At 31.9% G+C, this 20,205-nt stretch overlaps 1 pseudogene across 1 annotated transcript; it reads left to right on the top strand.

The window, feature by feature from the left end:
- Nucleotides 1-10,723: 10,723 nt before the first annotated feature.
- LOC145591992 (puromycin-sensitive aminopeptidase-like) lies at nt 10,724-18,238 on the top strand (annotated as a pseudogene). Its single transcript, XR_014102356.1, has 30 exons — nt 10,724-11,061; nt 11,332-11,412; nt 11,516-11,560; nt 11,664-11,804; nt 11,909-11,984; nt 12,114-12,193; nt 12,367-12,480; nt 12,569-12,643; nt 12,736-12,843; nt 12,946-13,158; nt 13,246-13,307; nt 13,420-13,447; nt 13,548-13,634; nt 13,729-13,754; nt 13,851-13,914; nt 14,008-14,088; nt 14,643-14,712; nt 14,955-14,959; nt 15,208-15,264; nt 15,358-15,467; nt 15,590-15,670; nt 15,767-15,950; nt 16,250-16,398; nt 16,494-16,632; nt 16,736-16,882; nt 16,984-17,065; nt 17,149-17,324; nt 17,482-17,709; nt 17,877-17,948; nt 18,031-18,238. The product of XR_014102356.1 is annotated as a puromycin-sensitive aminopeptidase-like (transcript).
- Nucleotides 18,239-20,205: the final 1,967 nt, after the last annotated feature.

The raw sequence follows: 20,205 nt of genomic DNA, 5'->3' as shown, positions 1-20,205 counted from the left end.
CAAAAAGTTTTACTCACTTATTTTAAATTTTACTTTATTTTGCAAATTAAATTTTTGGTTTTTTTTTTTTGTTGTTATTTTGTTGGTCTGAAAGAATTGAAAATTGGTTGACAGGACGAGACACAAACCGTTTAAGCAGGGTATGGGGCCAATTGCCGATCTGACTCGAGATATATAGCTGCAAAGGTATTTTTGGTAGAGTATTAAAAACATTGATTAAATTTTTTTAAAAAAATAATCTTTAAGTGTTTAAGTAGTTCTCAAATGTTTAGGTAGTTTGTGATGTGTGTTAATGGATTGTGTTAGGGTGCGTTCATATTTACTAAAGCTGAACTGAAGTGAATTGATTGGAGATGAAATGAATTGAATTGAACTGAACTGATTGGAGCTGAACTGAATTGAGCTTAAATTAATATTTTATGAGAGGGGGAAATTAGTAGCTGAACTGAAATTAAGCTGAAGTGAACAGGCCCTGCAGTGTAATGTAGTTTTAATGTGTTATGAAATGTTGATCATGACTTGTGAGTAATTTTTGTACAAAGTTTGAGATGGATCATTAGTCGGTCAATCAATCAAAGTCTTAATCTCATGAGTGGGATTGACTATATATGAATTAAAAGTGATTATTCCGGTAGTTATCCACAAAAATCCTCCTCCTCCTCCATCCCTTACAATTAAATATTTTATGGTATGTTCACATTTACTAAACTAAACTTAACTAAACCAATTGGAGCAAAACTGAATAAACTGAACTGAGCATAAATGAATATATTATGAGAGAAGGAAATTAGGAGCTGAACTAAAGTGAATGAAACTGAAATTAAGCTAAAGTGAACAAGCCCTTATTCTTGTCCAAATCCATTTGCTTCGTATCTTTCCTAACTCCTTTCAACTAAGGGTCTGTTCTTATTGACTGAACTCAGTTGAACTGAACCGAAAGTCTGAAATGAATATTTTATAAGAGAAGGAAATTAGGAGCTGAACTGAACTGAACTGAGCTGAGTTGAATTGAACTTAACTTAACTTAATTGAAAATAAATGTATGAGAACAGGTCCTAAGTCATTTTCAGTCTCCTTCAATTCTACCCCATTTAAACTCTCCATAATTCCACTCTTTTACTCTTTGTGTCGGTGCACCTTGGGGTCTTTGTCTTACATGCCCGAATCAACGTAAACGATTTTCCCTTAGTTTGTCTGCAATGTCTGCAACACCCACTTTCTTGTGAATAATTTCATTTCTAATTCGATCTTTAGAATGTTCCTACACACCCATCATAATTAACATGCGCATTTTCGTAATCTCCAACTATTTAATGTGCTTCTTCGTAGAAGCCCCGACATTCTGTACCATAACAACACTAGTCTTATGGCAGTCTTATAAAATTCCCCCTTAAACTGTAAAGGGCTACTTCGGTCACATATTACTCTTGTGGCCGCTCTCCATTTAAACCACCCAACTTAATTTTGTGGGTCATATCTTGATCAATAATATCACCATTTTTTTGGATGATGGACCTAAGATTTTTAAAACACTCACTTAAGGTCAAATCCTTTCCATCCAAACTCACTACGTCATTGATTGTCCCTCTGAAATCCAACCTTGGCCTCAATTGCTCCAAGTTACATACATAAACTTCATCTTTAGTCTCATTCACTGAAACGATATCATCTGCAAACAATATATATACGCCATAGGAAATCTTTTGTCAACCCACCAAATGTCCTCACTGTTATAGTGTTATTTACAACATCCAAGCAATACATATATATACTTAACTAGACCCGCGTACCTTCACGGAATTCCTTTCTTCAATATTGCCCACCAAAGCATGCACCTCTAGCTCTTGGCACCTTGTTATAGACCTTTTCTAAATCAATCAATAAAAATCATATGAAGGTCTTCTTTCTTTACCCAATAAAACTCCATTATTTATCTTATTATCATTAGTTGTTGTCTGAAATGACAAATTTATAATAAAAATATAGGTGATATATAATATACAAAGTATGTGATTTAGTATATGATATTATTAATGGAAAATCTCTATGTTTGATACAAGTATTTTGTGTGACTATAATTGTAAAATAAAATGGTCACCTTTCTTTTACTTTCTTATTATTAGAAATTGGCACTAAAAGTCTAAATCATCAGTATTAATCATCATCTTATCATCATAATCACATTATGAACCATATTATTAGTGGATAATCTGGTATGAAAATATGAGTGCAAGTAAAGGAAGGCCTGTTAAAATATGGTCAAGTTTGGTGGGTCTGCCTAAATTTAAAAATGGCAGTAAGATCTCAAAACGTACAGCTGCTTTGCGGTTTCCAGTTTCTTGCTTTCACATTTTTAGTCCCTCTGTCTATGAAGGTGCCTACCTCTCATCCAGTGGAGACTGGAGAGTGGGGACTAGTACTCTTGTACTAAATTTATTTAAAGTTCATCTAGTGCAAATATTATGGTATGTATAATTCTACACTTGTACGTATGAGTTTGACTTAGCCAACAAAAAGGATCAATTATACTTGTATACAACTTGGAACTAGTTTTTGGTCCCGTTAAATGCATAAATTGCTAGTAGTATAACACATAAACTCTTTGTCTAGTAGTGATAAAAACTGTCAACCTACAATTATAAGGTTGTGGGATTAATCTCCAATACTCATAGACCACTAGAGGAAATTTGGAGGTGGGATTTTTTATTCCCTTACTTATTAACCCGGAACATGATGATTTGTGAGATCAAAAGTTCTGGTTCGATAGCGCATCTTCTCTTTAGGAGTATAAGCATGGATGTATCTTACCTTTTCAATAGATATATATCAACTTAGGTAAGAAATAACATACCTAAAGTGTACAAATGTACAAACAATGTTGATCATTGATGCATTATCCATTTATTAACTATGAAAATGATTGTGCGTAATTAAGTGGTTGGACTTACATGTATCATTAGAGGATATTTGCTTACCTTTTTTTGATGGTCAATAATAAGAATAAGTGCATTCGTGCTATTGTGCTAAGTAATCAAAATGTTTGCATTATTGGTAGCAAAAGAGTCCCTTGCATGCTAAAAATCAAACATATATGCTTTATTATCAAGCATAATAATGCCAACTAGCTAGTCTTATCATAAATTGATGTATACTTTTGTACTTTATATTACATGTTATATATATTGACAAAATTAATTACTAGTGTATCTTTATATATACACAAAAATTGATAATAATAAATCAATTGAGAATTCATCAACTCACATATGATACACTTGTTTAAAATCATTGATGGTATGGGATTGCATCACACATTCCATAATTATACATGTACGAGTACATACCAATATACGAATGAAGTATGCAAATACACTGTATGGTGTTGACTTAATATGACACTTGGATTTGATATTTAATCCCCAAGTATCAAACAACGGTCCAAAATCTAGTTTTGTTGGTGCCTCCTCGCACATGCATGCATGTGAAATCTATGCCACTACAAAATACATCGAATGCTAGCTAGTCTTTTTTTTTGCTTCTTCCCACACCTCTTAATTATAAGCGTGCTCTTAATTTTGAACCTTAATAGGCCCATGTCTATCACATTAGTATCATGACCATCATGTTGTTACACTTTATACATATTATTATTATGATGAATGTCAGCTAATTTAATTGATAGTCTCTTTTTCATGGTTATATATATATATATATATATATATATATATATATATATATATATATATATATATATATATATATATATATATATATTTATTGTACTCTGTATAAAAAATTATTATATTTTTATTTTGTTTTAGCTAACTAAATATTTTCATTGCTAAATCTCCTTTATATTTCATACTTTTAATTGAAATGAGTACTTTAATTTAAGTAACGTACTTATGTACTTGAACCAATTTGATGTACATTACCAATAATAGTTAGTATTTGAGCTTACCTAACACCATCAATATATATATGCAAACAATTGACTCTGATATGTATATTATCAAATAAAAACAATTCAATCGAAGCAAATAATTGATGAAAATGGCTAACAATACTTGTTGTTTGTGATACTCCTATCATCTCTTAAAGTTTTTTTATTTATGAAAATGAAGTTAAAGAGCAATCATTTAACATACATTGAACAAAATACCCCATTATATAAAGTTTGTCAATCCAATAATAGAACATATAAGTTGTTGAATGTTTTCAAGAGAACGGTCAAAGGAAACAAAACATAATTAGTGGTATACTAGTACTATCTAATAACATTATTATAAATCTATTATTCTAATCAATTAAGTGCATACTCTTTGATCTTTTTTCTATTAGGGAATAAAAGAAAGTCATAAGCTATTTCATGAGGTTATATAAAGGCTATGAAAGTAACAGCTTGCAAAAAACTTATCAACAACCCCTGCAAATTACAAAAAAAGAAGCCCTGAAAACATGTAGGCATGTTAGAACGAATATGGCGTATGCATATTTTATACGATGATTGCTCACTCTTTATTTTTAAACAAAACATGGGTTTCTTGTATGTATTGTGTTTGGTGGTTGTTATGTACACATTTTCTACCTCAATTTATATCATAATATTTTGATAAAATAGGGCTAATATGAAGTGATTAATGGAATAAACACATTCATAATGCAATTATTATCAACTTTCAAGGAAGTCTTAGCCCATAATGGCCCTTTGTCGATCTTTTTAAGATCCTAGAAGCATTATTTTTATATGTGAATAGATGACAAGTAATAAACAGGAGATCTAATTACAAGGTATAGGCTTCACCCTCGACATACATTAATCACCAATAAAAGAGTACAAAACCTGTGTAACTGGTTGCAAAGTTGCAAGAGTAGTACGCTATGGAGAATCTATACTAATCTATATTTTAATATATTAAAAGGCGTTACTAAAAACGTCTAGGTGTCACGTAGACTCCTTCATCTCGCCATGTTACTCACTCAATTTCTTATTATGTCACGTCATTCACTCAACACCTTAATATGCTACGTCATCCACACAAAACAATACTCCATGTTGTCTCAACTATATTGAAAAAAATATATGGATGAGAAAGTTTGAACATTTGACCTCTTTAAAGAAAGGTTATTGTTCAACCATCTAGACAAATTGTCAATAATTATACTTTAACCTTGCACAATAAATAATATTATACTATAAAGTATTAAAGATACATACTACATACACAGTATTGTATATATGCTCTAACGCTACAAGAAAATTGACTTTTCGTAGCGATTGTACATTCCCTACAATTGCAAGTATGTTTGTGAAATAATTAAGGAAATCGTATCATTTTACAATCGCCATGGTTTTCCCATCTAAATTCGATACGAAAAACATAATAATACATATCCACAATATTTTTGCACATTTATAAAATTATGAGAAATCGTATCATTTACAATCGCCACTAAATCCCAAAAATCGATACGAAAAACCTTTTTTATACTAGATATATAAATATTGTTTGACAAAGAATACATAAAATATGTCATAGCTTATTGGTGAAACAATTAATATAAGTGTTTGAGGTTGCATGTTCAAATCTTGTAAAGATCGTATGTATGATTTTTTATTTTATTTTATTTTATTTTTTTTGAAGAAAATGAGTTCAACATTTATAGTAATTATAATCTCTACAATAATCACCACGATTGGATCTAGTTTTTCGTATCAATTATTGGGGTCAACCCTGGCAATATTAAAAACCGCTACTAAAGGCTAAAACAACGACAAATATTGTATCGAATGATCATTCATTAGGAAAGCTTTTTGTTGCAATCGCAATCGAGATTAAAGGTTAAAATAATCGCTACAAAAAGGTTATTTTTTTGCAGTGTAAAAATTAGCAATTGCACAACTATAAAAGTAGTAACCCGGGGATTTCAAAAAAAAAAAATAGTAACCCGGGGCAACGCCCGGGCTACTCACTAGTTGGAGATGATATACCGTGAATAAAAGGATCTATGGAGTTTTTCTTTTCTATTAATGTACTTCATTTTTAATTGATTTTTTTATACTTTCTCTGTCCCTTAATTAGATTCTTACTTCTATCATTAATTCCTAACACAATAGAAAGAAGTAGGAATCTAATTAAGGGACGGAGGGAGTAGGTATAAAACATATTCAATTCTTAGGCTTCAACCATCAGCTTAATCTTTTAGTTGAATGGGTCTTTTAATATGGTATTAAAACCAACGTAACACAAAGGTAAATATATCCCTACACTTCAACCACTAGCTTAATCTTTTGGTTGAGTTAGTCTGTTAACAATCTTAATACTTCACATATTCATATTTGTTAATGTAAAACTTTGAGTTTTTTTTTTTTTAATTTTTTAAACGGTAAAACTTCAAGCATTATTATACTATAATGTATCTAAAATTTGTAAAAAATTATAAATGTATGATTTATAAAGATTTTTTTTTTCCTTATATACTATTAGTATATATAAATTATACGGAGTAAATAATAGTCAAAATAAAATTTTGTAAATAGTGTGTAAAAAAAATTAAAGATGTTGACAAAAATGGAATTATGTATTTCCATTGAGTAGAATATTGAATTAAGGCTCTGTTCTCTTACGTTGAAATTCAGTTCAGTTCAGCTCAGTTCAATTCAGTTTAGTTCAGTTTAGTTCAGTTCAACTCAATTCAGTTCAGTTCAGCTCAGTTCAGTCAATGAGAACAGGCCCTGAGCCTAGATTTTAAGAATAAAAATCGAGTTTGTGGCTAAACTTGAGGAAGAATTACGAGTAGATTAATTAGGTGCATTATTAATTTTAATTTTGTGGCTAGTCACGAGGAAGTAGTAAGGGAGGTTAGTTATGTATTTGCAAATGCATAACAAATACTAAAATATTAAAAAGCACATGGGGATGAGTAAAAGGAGGAGAGAGATGGGTAAGTGTGGCCACTTTTTAAATATACCGTTGAAAGCTTAGATAGTACCATTGACTATGTAGTGATACTATTTCTACTGTAGTGATACTATTTCTACTGTAGTGATACTATTTCTACACGTAGCGAGTACCACTGAATGAATATATAGTACCATTACATACATAAATAGTACCACTGAAATGTTCAATGATACCATTTAATCATCTAATGATACAATTGATCACCCAGTGGTACTACTCTAAATTCATAAATGCATTTACGTGAAATGACCCACATGCCCCTCGTTATGCATTTACTCATACATAACTAACCTCCCTTTGGAAGGCCTCGCTAGTCACTATCTCCGGCATTGGAATAGTCCAATCAAGAATTGACAGTTGGCTAAAAGTCAAGCGAAGGTATGTGTGATGCAGACACATTGGTGGGGTTAAGAGAGCGAGTAGGGGTTTTACTTTGGATTGAATGAGATATTGAATGCATGTCGGGTTACAACCTAACAATTTAAGTAAATAAATAAATTTTTTGAGGCCAAGTAAATAAATTAATAATTCCAAACTAGACTTCGTATTCATATATTTATACCTTAAAACAATTTTTAATTTCAATTCTTCATATAAAGCTTGGTACTTATTAAAAAAAAAAAAGGTACTTCCTCCGGCCTCCGTTCCTTTATTTTTGTCCTATTTTCATTTTTAGGGTGAATTTAGAAAACTTTGACTATACATTTCGGTTTATTTACAAGAGAGAATAGTCATGTGAGATTTTGTTAAATTCGTTTATTATATATTTTAGGGTAATGTTATATGCAGCCCTTAGGGATGCTCTGCATATAAGCATTTATTATACTTTTTTTTTTTAAAATTAAGTTGGGAATTTATCGACAATTCACGAGTAAATCGGTGTAATAAATGTTTATTCATTGTTTCTCTTTCTATTTTTAGCTTATTATATGCAACTCTTAGGGCTGCATATATTTTTTTTCCTGTATTTTATTAATATCATATTTTTATAATTTTTACATGTATGAAAATAAAGTTATAGACGTTCTAAGACGGGTCTTGGAGACCGTGCAAAGTCAAATGAGGCAAAAAATAAGTGATAGAGGAAGTAAAACAAATCAATAAATTTTGGTTATGATAAGCATTACAATGTATTTGTATGCGGTTCATCGTGTGATCGCTTGTAAAAAATGGAGTAACATCCGTAACATTGAAAAAGTAACTCATACAATATTATATAGAAAGAGTAACCCTTATTATAGTTATGAGTAATCCTCAAATAACAAGGTCATTTTCCTATATTAAAAAAAAAATACTCCCTGATATGTAGTTTAAGAAAAGTATAAGTAGGTCTATTTAAAACATTTGTTTATTGTATAAAAGATTTGTATAAAACTATAAGAAAACAACAAGTGGGGTAGGAGTGAGGTAGATGAGGAAAGAGAAAATATTATAAGAAAACAACAAGTGGGGTAGGAGTGAGGTAGGTGAGGAGAGAGAAAATGTGGATAAACATATACTCCTTCCGTGTTTTAATAAGTGTTATACTTATCAAATTCGGTCGTGTTTTAATAAGTGTTATATTTTTTTTTTTTGGCAAAAAGATACATTAAAATATTATATCTCTCTCTTCTCATAGTACTCACTCAAACCCACTGCTATTTTTTTATTATTATATCTTTCCTCTCACATTCATTACCTTTCAATAAACTATTGACCCCACTATTTTTCTTTTACGGTTTTTTAATACTCCAACTACCCAACTTACCTTTATTTAAGTCAATTAAATTGTCTAAAACTATGTGCCGGTCAAACTGTAACACTTAAAAAACATGGAGGGAGTATATATTTTTTTATTAGTGGTCCCATTTCATATTTGGTAACGTGTCAAGTATTGCGGGACGGACGAAAATGAGAAATGTGTCAAGCATTTTGAAACAGAGGGAGTAATTCTTACAATAACACTAACAGAGTAACCCTATATTACTAAATAATAACCCTGAAATCCTAACAAAGTAACCATATAACACTAATCGAGTAACCCCATGGTGACTAGTGACACGATGTGCCCATTCACATATAAAAAAGCTAATATAAGCCACTACCTATTTTTGCGACATTATGTATATAAAGTCTCAGTTCTCATGTATTTTTCATGTCAACAACACAAGTCATAAGAAAGAATTCGTAAATCATAGGTATTTTGAGTTACTAAGGAATCAGGCCCGTCTACTACATGGTTTTAATTTCTTCGAGCTTTATAACAAGGTCTCAAAGAATTAGGGCCCAAAATTAAGAAAGTTGTTATTAATACTCTATATGTTTCATAATATTAGTCCCATATATTATTTTGAGTGTTTTAAAAAGCTCTACCCAAATATGTTCAATTTTTAACTTAATTTTTTTTGGAATTAATTGGTTGTGGATTGATGACATGGCTCTAACTAAGGAAATCCTTATCTTGAATCATGCATTAAGACTTATGTTCTTCCAAAATAAAAATCTAAAATCTTAAATAAGGCAAACTAATATGAATAATTTTGTACTTTAATGTTATATTCTAAATATGAAAATGTTATACATAGCCTTTAAGGCTACATATAAGCATTAAATATACTGTGGAAAATTGTAGAAGTGATACATTTTAAAAAAAAAAAAAACACCCAAAAAAGGGCAGTGGTGAATTGAAAAAAAAAAAAAAAAACGAAATGAGTAAATTTTAGAGGCCTATTTTGTAATTAGCAGTTTACACATGGCTTCCAAATCATTGGAGATTTGTTATATTATTATTTATACCTAGGTGCACAGTGCACCAATAAGTATTTTGTTCTCATTTTGGTGATTGCGCTATTCATTTTAATCATCAAATGAAGAGCAAAAAATGATCTTGTGTTAGTTGATTATACGGTGCACCCGGTGTAGATAAAAATTTCTATTCATAGAGAGGCTTGGTAATTCAACTCTTATATTTTATAACCATTTACTTTTTATAGTCCACCAAACAATGAAACAAATTCTCCATATTTTTTTAAACAAACCTTTCACTTTTGAACTCCCACGGATTTTCAATTCTTCCATTTTACTCCATATTTGTTTTACAAGACAAGGCCAAATTAGAGGAAGTACAGTAGTTTATTTGAGCACGTTAGATTTGATTCATTTTTTACGGGTTCAGTTATCCAAATATAATTTCAGATTTTCAGGTTCAAAATCCAAATTTTGGGTCAGATTCATCATTTAATACCCAAGCCCAACAAAGTAAAATCTGGGCCATATAATACCCAATAAATAACCCATAAATAAGCCCAATTAAAACGGCAACAAGATACTTCTTTTAGTTGTACACTCAATAAATAAATAAAATAAAATAAAAACACAAATAAAAAAACAGAAAACGGACCGCTAACTACAGCAAAACCTTAAAAAGCTCGCCCAATAATATTGGTCGTTTTATCTAAAAAAAAATTTAATTAATTGATTAATTAATCTAATATTATTTTAATATAATTAAAATCAATTATCGATCTTTATCATAATTATAAATACTAAGCTCTATTTTCTCATAGATCTTTCTCTCATTAGTTTCGATCAAAATTCTTGTGTTCTTCCCATCACTTCATCAGCGATTAAAGGTAAATCCTATCGACTTTATTCACTCCAGTTTCAATCACATCAACCTTTATAATTTTCGTTTATAATATTTTTTTTTTTTTATAATATTTTCTAGTCCATTAATTCGAATTATCCAAATTATCAAATTTTAAATAAAAAACAGGGTTTTTGCCCATATAACAACGTTATCATTTCAACTCAACTTTCTTTGGCAGTCACTGATCTGGGGTTTATGAGTCTATTTTCTGGGTTTTACCAATCTGGGTATTTTTTTAATCTGTAGAATACCCAATTCGTTGTTTAATTAGGAGCCTATTAGATTCGGACTAATCTGAATTTGAATTCGAGCAATTCATTTCATAAATTTGAAGTTTTCCCAGAAAATTTGGAATTTTTTTTTGTTGAGTTGTGGAATTTTTTCAGTCAAATGGCTCGATTGGTATTACCATGCAAAGGTCCTGTTTTAACGAAGACCAATTTTCTGGGATTGGTTTCATCTTCTCCTGTGATTATCTCATCCTATTTCTTATCTTTTAATTTGTCTGATTTGATTTTTTTTTTTTTTCTAATTAATTTTTACTTCAAATTTGGTAGGATAGAATGATATTTATACAGTTGATTGTATTATTATAGTTGATAAATTGATTGCATGTTTGGTTAAATTTCGGTTTTTGCATTGTAAGTTAAACAAAAAATGAATGATTTTTGTTGGTTATTGCTGTAAATTTATGACTGAATACCCAATTGATGATTTATGCTGTTTATGGTGATGCAGCTTCAGGCTGTGTGTCGAGTCAGTTGCATTCATCGTCCAGTTAGGAGCCTCACAAGATATAGACAGTTTTTTAGTTTAGAGGTTTGTTTAGTTTTACATTGCTGATATTGTGTTGCTTTTGTGATTTGATTTATATGTTCAATGTGGTAATGCTTTACCGAATTTGATTCTGATTCGTTTTTAGACGAGCTTGCGAAGGAATTACAGTTTCTCATATCCTTCTCTATACGTAAGTGATCTAAATTTGATTGACTGTATCTGAATTTCACACTCTTTTGTTCTGATGTGCTGTATTGTCCTTTACATTCTGATGTTGTGTACTCTTGCCTCAGAGGAGTCAGGAAGTCAATAAAAGGCTTATCTGTTCGGTTGCAACTGAACCATCGTCAAAGCAAGCTGAAGAATTGAACATGGAGGCTCCAAAAGAAATTTTTCTGAAAGATTACAAGAAGCCTGCTTACTATTTTGATACTGTATGTGCTTCTGTTTCCCTTCCTTAGGCTAGATGTACATGGGCTTGGGCTAATAATGCACTATTGGTTTTAATTGATTGTTTGACTCGTTCATGTTGGTGCAGGTGGATTTGAAATTTTTGTTGGATGAAGATAAGACCCATGTCTTCTCAAAAATAGCTGTCGTCCCTGCCGATGATGGTATTATACATTTATTACCTAGTGCCTTCTGCTTTTCACTATGTTACTTAGTTAAAGATTCTTCTGTTTTTCACTATGTTACTTAGTTAAAGATTCACTCATGTTTGGCTTTTATGTCATCTTCTTCAGCTTCTGCCTCTACTCCTTTAGTCTTGGATGGTTCGGATTTGAAGCTAATCTCAGTCAAGGTTGATGGGAAAGAGCTAAATGTATGTTATATTTTTTTTTTTGTTTTGAAGTTTTGACTTCATTATCTTACTTAGTTATACATGTATATTTTCTGATCTCTTGTGATATCTTATATGCTTGCATTGAGTTGTGATTTCCAAGTTGTCATGGCCAAAGTGTCTGGCTTTGAGATTACGTGCATTTTCTTTTTCAGGAGGGAGATTTTCTTGTGGATTCACGCCATCTTACTCTTTCATCACCACCAACTGGTAAATTCACATTAGAAATTGTTACTGAGATATACCCTCAAAACAACACATCTTTAGAGGTGAGACTGCTTTTTAATTTTGAAAATTGCACCTTTTGCTATTAATGGTTTGTCATCCATATCACTTATTTCCTATTCTTCATTACAGGGTCTGTACAAGTCTTCTGGAAATTTCTGTACCCAGTGCGAAGCGGAGGGTTTCCGCAAAATAACTTTCTTTCAGGTTTTTTTAGTTGCTTGTTGGATATCATGTTTTAAAGGGATGGTTGCTAGTCGTCTATCTAATCTGAGTGCATGTCTTTGTTATGGTGCCAGGATCGCCCGGATATTATGGCAAAATATACAGTTCGCATAGAAGCTGATAAAACCAAGTATCCAGTCTTGTTGTCCAATGGAAATCTAGTAGGTCAAGGGGACATTGAGGTGAGCTAAAGATGTCCAGCATTGATGTGATTTTTAGATTTCTATTCTTCAATATCAGTATTAGCATATAATGGAATGTTAATCACAAGTTGCTTATCACAGGGTGGCAAACATTTTTCCATTTGGGAGGATCCATTCAAAAAGCCATCATATTTGTTTGCCCTGGTTGCTGGTCCACTGGAGAGCAGAGATGACACATTTGTTACTCGTTCTGGCCGTAATGTTACTCTCAGGATCTGGACTCCCCCTGAGGACTTGCGTAAAACAGCACATGCCATGTATTCTCTTAAGCAATCCATGAAGTGGGATGAGGATGTCAGTTCTTAAATTCTCACAAATTCATCTTTTGAATGCTCTCGGTTATTTTTAGAACTGAGATTTCCGCTTGTTGTTTATCTTCAGGTTTTTGGTTTGGAATATGATTTGGATCTGTTTAATATCGTTGCTGTTCCAGACTTCAATATGTGAGATTCTTTCTTGAAGAATAACATTGGATCTATTAAAATATACTGTCTTAGATGGCCTAATTATTGTTTTTGGAATATTTGACTCAAAACATATTTTATGTCTTGGCAGGGGAGCCATGGAAAACAAGAGTTTAAATGTATGTTTCTAGAAGGCTTTAGCTTATGTCTAGTGATTGTCATTGTTATTGAAACAATTATGAGATTTGAGGTTCAATATGGTCTTTTTTTTTTTGGCAGATTTTCAATTCTAAACTTGTTTTGGCAACTCCAGAAACTGCTTCTGATGCAGATTACGCTGCAATTTTAGGTGTTATTGGTCATGAGGTATGCTTCCCCTGGGCTACATTAGTAATTACTGCCTTAGTCTCTGTATTAGCTTGCACTGATTTATGCTGCTTTGTCTTCACTATTGTCTCAGTACTTCCACAATTGGACTGGAAATAGGTAAGCTATATCTTATATTGAAAACTCTTGCATTTAATTTGCATTTTTGTCTGGCTCTTGCACTCTTGTTAGTCTCTGACATGCATGCTGCCGCAGAGTTACATGCCGAGACTGGTTCCAGCTCAGCCTGAAGGAAGGACTAACTGTCTTCCGTGATCAGGTACTATCCTTTATGGATCAAAAGTAGTGTTCTTCACCAGAAAGCAGTAAAGTTATTTATTGATCGTCTCATAAAATAATTTTCCTCTTTTAGGAATTTTCATCTGATATGGGAAGCCGCCCTGTGAAGCGGATTGCTGATGTCTCAAAGCTTCGAAACTATCAATATCCTCAGGTTACATGGTTTACAACTTTGTTTTGGATTCTTGTTTGATGTCATGCTTTCAATATTTTAGTCACACCTCCATTGGCAACCATCCTATTATTGATTCCTATTATTGATTCCTTTTGGGTTTTTGTCATAGACTAACCTGGAGGGGTAGTATAGGTATTCTAGTAATATTAGTTTATCAGGGTTAATAGTCCTTAGTATAAATAGGGAGGTAAGGGAAAGAAATGGGTAGGCAAAAATTGGATGAAACTTGTTGAGATTTGTGACCTCAAGTCACTTTTGGAGAGTTGTGAGCTCAACTCTCTATTGAGAGTAATAGCCTTAAGCTATTAATTTATCCTTTGTAATCCTTCCACCATTACCAATCAATAGTAAAGCTTCCATCTTTCTTAGTTTTTCTGTATAAACTAACTTACCAAAAAATCAGATTAATTAGCTAATTAAAGAACCAATCTTTCTCTTTATTTTACTATTATTAGACTGAGGAATATCAGTCTATTACAGTTTTCAGATACTTCGTTGTTTTGACAATAAATGTAATTAACACCATCTCAAAGTGTTATATCTTTCATGTCTCAGGATTCAGGTCCTATGGCTCATCCTGTGCGACCACATTCCTACATTAAGGTAGGCATTGTTTCACCTTTTTCTCCCTTGGTTCTTATTAGAGTGCCTTGATGTCTGATGCCTTCTCTCTTCTTTGCAGATGGACAACTTCTATACAGGCAAGAGCTCATGTGTCTAGTTGTATTATTCTTCCTTGTGTTACTTCAATTGCTCTTTTTTGTTAATTATTTTACTGACTTTTTTTTTTAATCATGGTACTATTCGTATATGCTCTGGTATTCGGGATCTGATGGAAAATGCAGTAACGGTAGGACTTGACATATTTACACAAATTTCAGTTGTCATTAGCTCCTCTATTTCTGACATATTTTGAGAGGTCTCATCTAGTCTTGGTTTATAACTGCAGGTGTATGAAAAGGTGTGAATTAATTTTGTCAAAAGCCTCTCATGAGACAGTGATGCACAAAGCTGAAAGAAATTTGTTTAATCATCATAGATGTAAGTTTGGTTATATACTTATATATAAATTGAATTTGCCCTTTCCATGTTTGACAGGGAGCAGAAGTAGTCAGGATGTATAAAACCTTGCTTGGGAGCCAAGGGTTCCGAAAGGTAATAATGATTACTTTGAGGATTAACAATCATATTTGGAAATCAAAGTTCCATCTATTGGTTATTTTTTACCTTATATATTATCTATTTCAGGGTATGGATCTATATTTTAAGAGACATGATGGACAAGCTGTAACTTGTGAAGATTTTTATGCTGCCATGAGGGATGCAAATGATGCAGATTTTGCAAATTTCTTGCTTTGGTAAATTTTTATCTGAACACTAGCAATTTTCTTAGATTTTGATTTTAATCTTATTTTTGGCGGTTATTGAGGACTTATGACCTAAACTTTAACAATTACCTTTACTTTAACAATTACAATAGGTACTCACAAGCTGGGACGCCTAATGTGAAAGTCACTTCATCTTATGATGCCGAGAAGCGCACATTTGCTTTAAAATTTAGGTACAATTTCTGATAATTTTTTTTTTCTTATGTCCCATTTTTATTCACTGATTCCCTGCTGATGATTCTATTTTTAATTTTGCTTTCTTCTATTAGCCAAGAGGTGCCACCAACTCCCGGCCAGTCAGTCAAAGAGCCCATGTTCATTCCGGTTGCAACTGGTTTGTTGGATTCTCATGGCAAAGACATGCCCCTGTCATCTGTTTATCATGATGGCAAACTGGAGTCACTGGCTATTGATGGGAAGCCGGTGTGCACAACTGTTCTTCGAGTAACAAAGGTCTGACTGATTCTCTATGAAAGATTTTTTATTTATTTAATTTTTTTTTTTCAATTGTAATTGAAAAAAGATTATCTTCTAATAACGCCTTTTCACCTAAGAGCTAGCTTTTCTTCCATGCTGACTGGGAATAAATGTACCTAGCTTTTAACATTATTGAATCCTGAGATTTTACCTAAAATTTGCTGTTTGTCTAGTTTGTGTAAACTGATGTATGCAATGGCTGCAATCATAATACGATGAATGGGTATTGTCATAATTTCTTACCTACTAGAACTTTGTCAATGAATGCCTTGCAGAAAGAAGAAGAATTTGTGTTTTCTGATGTACCTGAGCAGCCAGTTCCGTCTTTGTTAAGGGGCTTCAGTGCACCTATCCGTCTCCAATCTGATCTGTCTGACAGTGACCTCTTTTTCCTTCTTGCCCATGATTCAGATGAATTTAACCGGTATGTTTCTATCATATGCAGCTTGTAACTAACTATAGACCTTAATAATGGAGGTATACTGAATTCCGTTTCACTGCTGGCTCTTCATGTTACAGTTGGGAGGCTGGACAGATCCTGGCCAGGAAATTGATGCTTAGCTTAGTTGAAGACTTCCAACAAAACAAGCCTTTACATTTGGACGCAAAATTTGTTAATGGGCTCAAAAGCATTCTCTGCGACAAAAGTTTGGATAAGGTAAGGGACTGTAAAATATGACGTCTAGTCTTTTTTTTTTCCCTCTTTTGCAAAAATAGAAACATGTACTGATGCTGGTTCTGTTTTTCTCCTCACTAAAAAGGAATTCATCGCAAAAGCTATGACTCTCCCTGGTGAAGGTGAGATCTTGGATATGATGGTTGTTGCGGATCCCGATGCTGTTCATGCAGTCCGGACTTTCATTAGAAAGGAACTTGCTTTGCAGCTGAAAGCTGACTTTCTTCGCACAGTATGACGTTCAATCATTATGTATTTTTGACTATTCTTTTAGTAGATGACTTCTGCATTGAAGCTCTTAATGGACCTGTTCTGCCTTTGACTATTCTACAGGTCCAAGAAAACCAGACCTCTGAACAATATGAGTTTAACCATACTAATATGGCCAGACGAGCACTGAAGAACCTTTCACTTGGTAGGCTTGCTCTTTATGTTTTTCTTCTGCTTTGAGATATGACTATATAGGTTATCTGATTATGGCATTTGGTCTTATTGCAGCATATCTTACATCGCTTGAAGACCCAGCATGCACTGAGCTTGCTCTGAATGAATACAAAGCAGCAACAAACATGACTGATCAATTTTCAGCTCTGGCTGCCATTACCCAGAATCCTGGTAAATACCATGATGAAGTTCTGGCTGACTTCTATGACAAGTGGCAGCATGAATATTTGGTGAGTTCCTGTTATATGTCTTTGTTGTCAATTATTTTTGTCTCAGTCAGATTTGGAAGATTCACTTATGTTGAATGTGTGACTTTTATATAATTGGCTACAAAAATGCTGACTATTGACCCCCTTTTGTTCTGACCCCATATTCTTATTGGAAAAGGTTGTCAACAAATGGTTTGCACTTCAAGCAGTATCAGATATTCCTGGAAATGTTGAGAATGTTAAGAAGCTGCTAAATCACCCAGCATTTGACCTTCACAATCCAAACAAGGTTTACTCTTTGTTAGGTGGATTTTGTGGTTCTCTTGTAAATTTCCATGCAAAAGACGGATCAGGATATCAATTCTTAGGAGAGTTGGTGGTTCAACTAGACAAGATAAATCCCCAGGTCAGATGTCTTGATTTTTTTTTCTCCTTTATTTTTAAGTGAAGCACGAAGTACTCCATCAAGGTTCACTTATAAAATCTAAACAAATTAGAGAATTTCTAAGTAACTTGCTACAGAGATTCATTCTCCATAAGCCTAACTTGGAACTTTTTCTCCTTGTATTGCAGGTGGCTTCAAGGATGGTGTCTGCTTTCTCTCGATGGAAGCGTTATGACGAGACTCGTCAAAAGCTTGCTAAGGTAACGCCTTCTTGCAAAAATTGCTCGGCAGTACATGTGTTTTATCGCCTTGGTCTGATTTGTGGTGCATTTTGAATTACAGGTGCAGCTGGAGAAGATAATGTCTGCTAATGGACTGTCTGAGAATGTTTACGAGATTGCTTCCAAGAGTTTGGCTGCTTAAAATAGTTCTACTGCTGTTTGATGTCCTGTTTTACAAAATTGGACTTGTTACTTTGTTTTAATAGAATTTTTTTTCTTGCTGAAGAATAACTGGACACAAAAATAAAAATAGTGTGGGGGTTTATTCATTACAGTTTCCAATTTTGGAAATGTTGTTAGTTTATCTCCTCTTATTTCACTTTTTTCTTTCTATTGGAATGATTAGGTTTTACTCTTATAGTTAACTAGGTTAAGTCCCGTGCCATGCACGGTAATTTTTAATACTTGATACTTATCATTAGTTTAACACTATTATTTAATTATAAAAAATTATACCTAATTGCAAAATAGGATGAAAGTTATGTAATTACAAAAAAATAAAAAAAATAAAAAAAATAAAAAAAATTATCACACTAAAGAAAACAGAGACAATAATATATGCACGACTAATAAAAATAACTATGAATTACGTTACAAAGTTATAAACTATTATTGCATATTATTGTATAAAAAAAATAATATGTTTGTTTAAATGTGTACAAATAGAATATACTTTATCAAATAGGAAATGAAATATTATTGCATAGTTTGTATTAAAAACTTCTCTAAGAAGCTTTGGCAAAAAAAAAAAAAAAAAAAAAAAAAAAAAAAAAAACTTTTGGAGGGAAAATTTTTAACCAAGAGATGACATGGGTCATTCCTGGTTTCGCCTTTAGTATAAAGTTGTTGAGCCCGGTTTCGAAAAAAAAAAAAAAAAAAGAATGAGATGAGCCCAATATAGAAATGTAGGAGTTGCTGTAGATGGTTTTGATATATGTTTGGCTAATATGGCTATACGACATGTACTAGTAAAAATGGCAAAAGTCTTGTTCATCAACTGTTTTCGGATGGCCAACACATAATTACTCGAAATTTTATTATCCAAACAGTTATCTACGCGTTTTAAGAAGTGATCAAACTAGGTGCATTAATAATTTTGCTAAGTTGGGATGGCTAATTATTACGGAGTAGCAAAATAGTGTTGATTATAGGTCGAAAAGAGATTTCACAAACAACTGAATAGAGTGACGACGATGAAGATGAAAATGAAAATGAAAATTATGCCATCATTAGTCAAAATTATTTAGCTACAATTAGGCACAACATTAATCTCATAATGACACACTCACACACAGCAAAATTACCAAAATTATACTTCGTATAACTTTGATTGTTTCTTTGTCATACGATTTCTACGTACTGTTGACCTATGATATAATATAATATCATATTTTGTACTCCGTACTAAACAAGTTAAAGATCTAAGGAGTTATTCTCTTCACGAATTCATCCAAAATAAGGTGTTTTGGTTTGATAGCAATATATAATATGATTTAGCTTGATTTTTCCTAGTCTAATATAATTTGATTTGATATACTAATTTAACTTAATTTTGACCACATTATTGCACTAAGCCACTAATGTATAATAATAATAATAATAATAATAATAATAATAATAATAATAATAATAATAATAATAATAATAATAATAATAATAATAAATAAATAAATAAATAAATAAATAAATAAATAAATAAATCAAACTAGATTTTGTTAGATTCATATTATCGTTCAGTATATTCCAGTGATGTGTGCGAGATCAAACTAGACTATAAATTCCAGCGATGTATGCGAGAGATAATCCACAATGCAAGACATTTTCAACGACAATAGCTTTAATGAAGGAAACCTAATTTGTTTCAATTTTATACATTTATTATTTTAGATTTCATTTATAGATGTCGGATGACTTTTATTATAAAAAATTGATTTATTTCCAAAAAAAAAATTATCGTATACTATTCAAGAATGCAATTTTCTTAGTTAATTTATCTCAATAGACAAGTATTGTAAGTATAAATATACGATGTAAGTTTCTAAAATAAGCTCAAAAGAACAAATTTTAAGCCTTATCCCTCAGCTAAATCCGTTCAAAGTATACTAGCAAATAGTTTGTCCTCTAAAAGTGAAAATATCAAACATCAAAAGTTTACAATAATAGTACTTCATATTATTCAATAATTATCCAAAAACAAAAAACATACCCTAAAGAAAAAAGGTTTAAAAGTGAAGCT

This window comes from Chenopodium album, chromosome 2, assembly GCF_948465745.1.
Source record: "Chenopodium album chromosome 2, dcCheAlbu1.1, whole genome shotgun sequence".
Lineage (NCBI taxonomy): Eukaryota > Viridiplantae > Streptophyta > Magnoliopsida > Caryophyllales > Amaranthaceae > Chenopodium > Chenopodium album.
The sequence above is the reverse complement of the archived record's forward strand: the minus strand, read 5'-3'. Positions and strand labels throughout refer to the sequence as shown.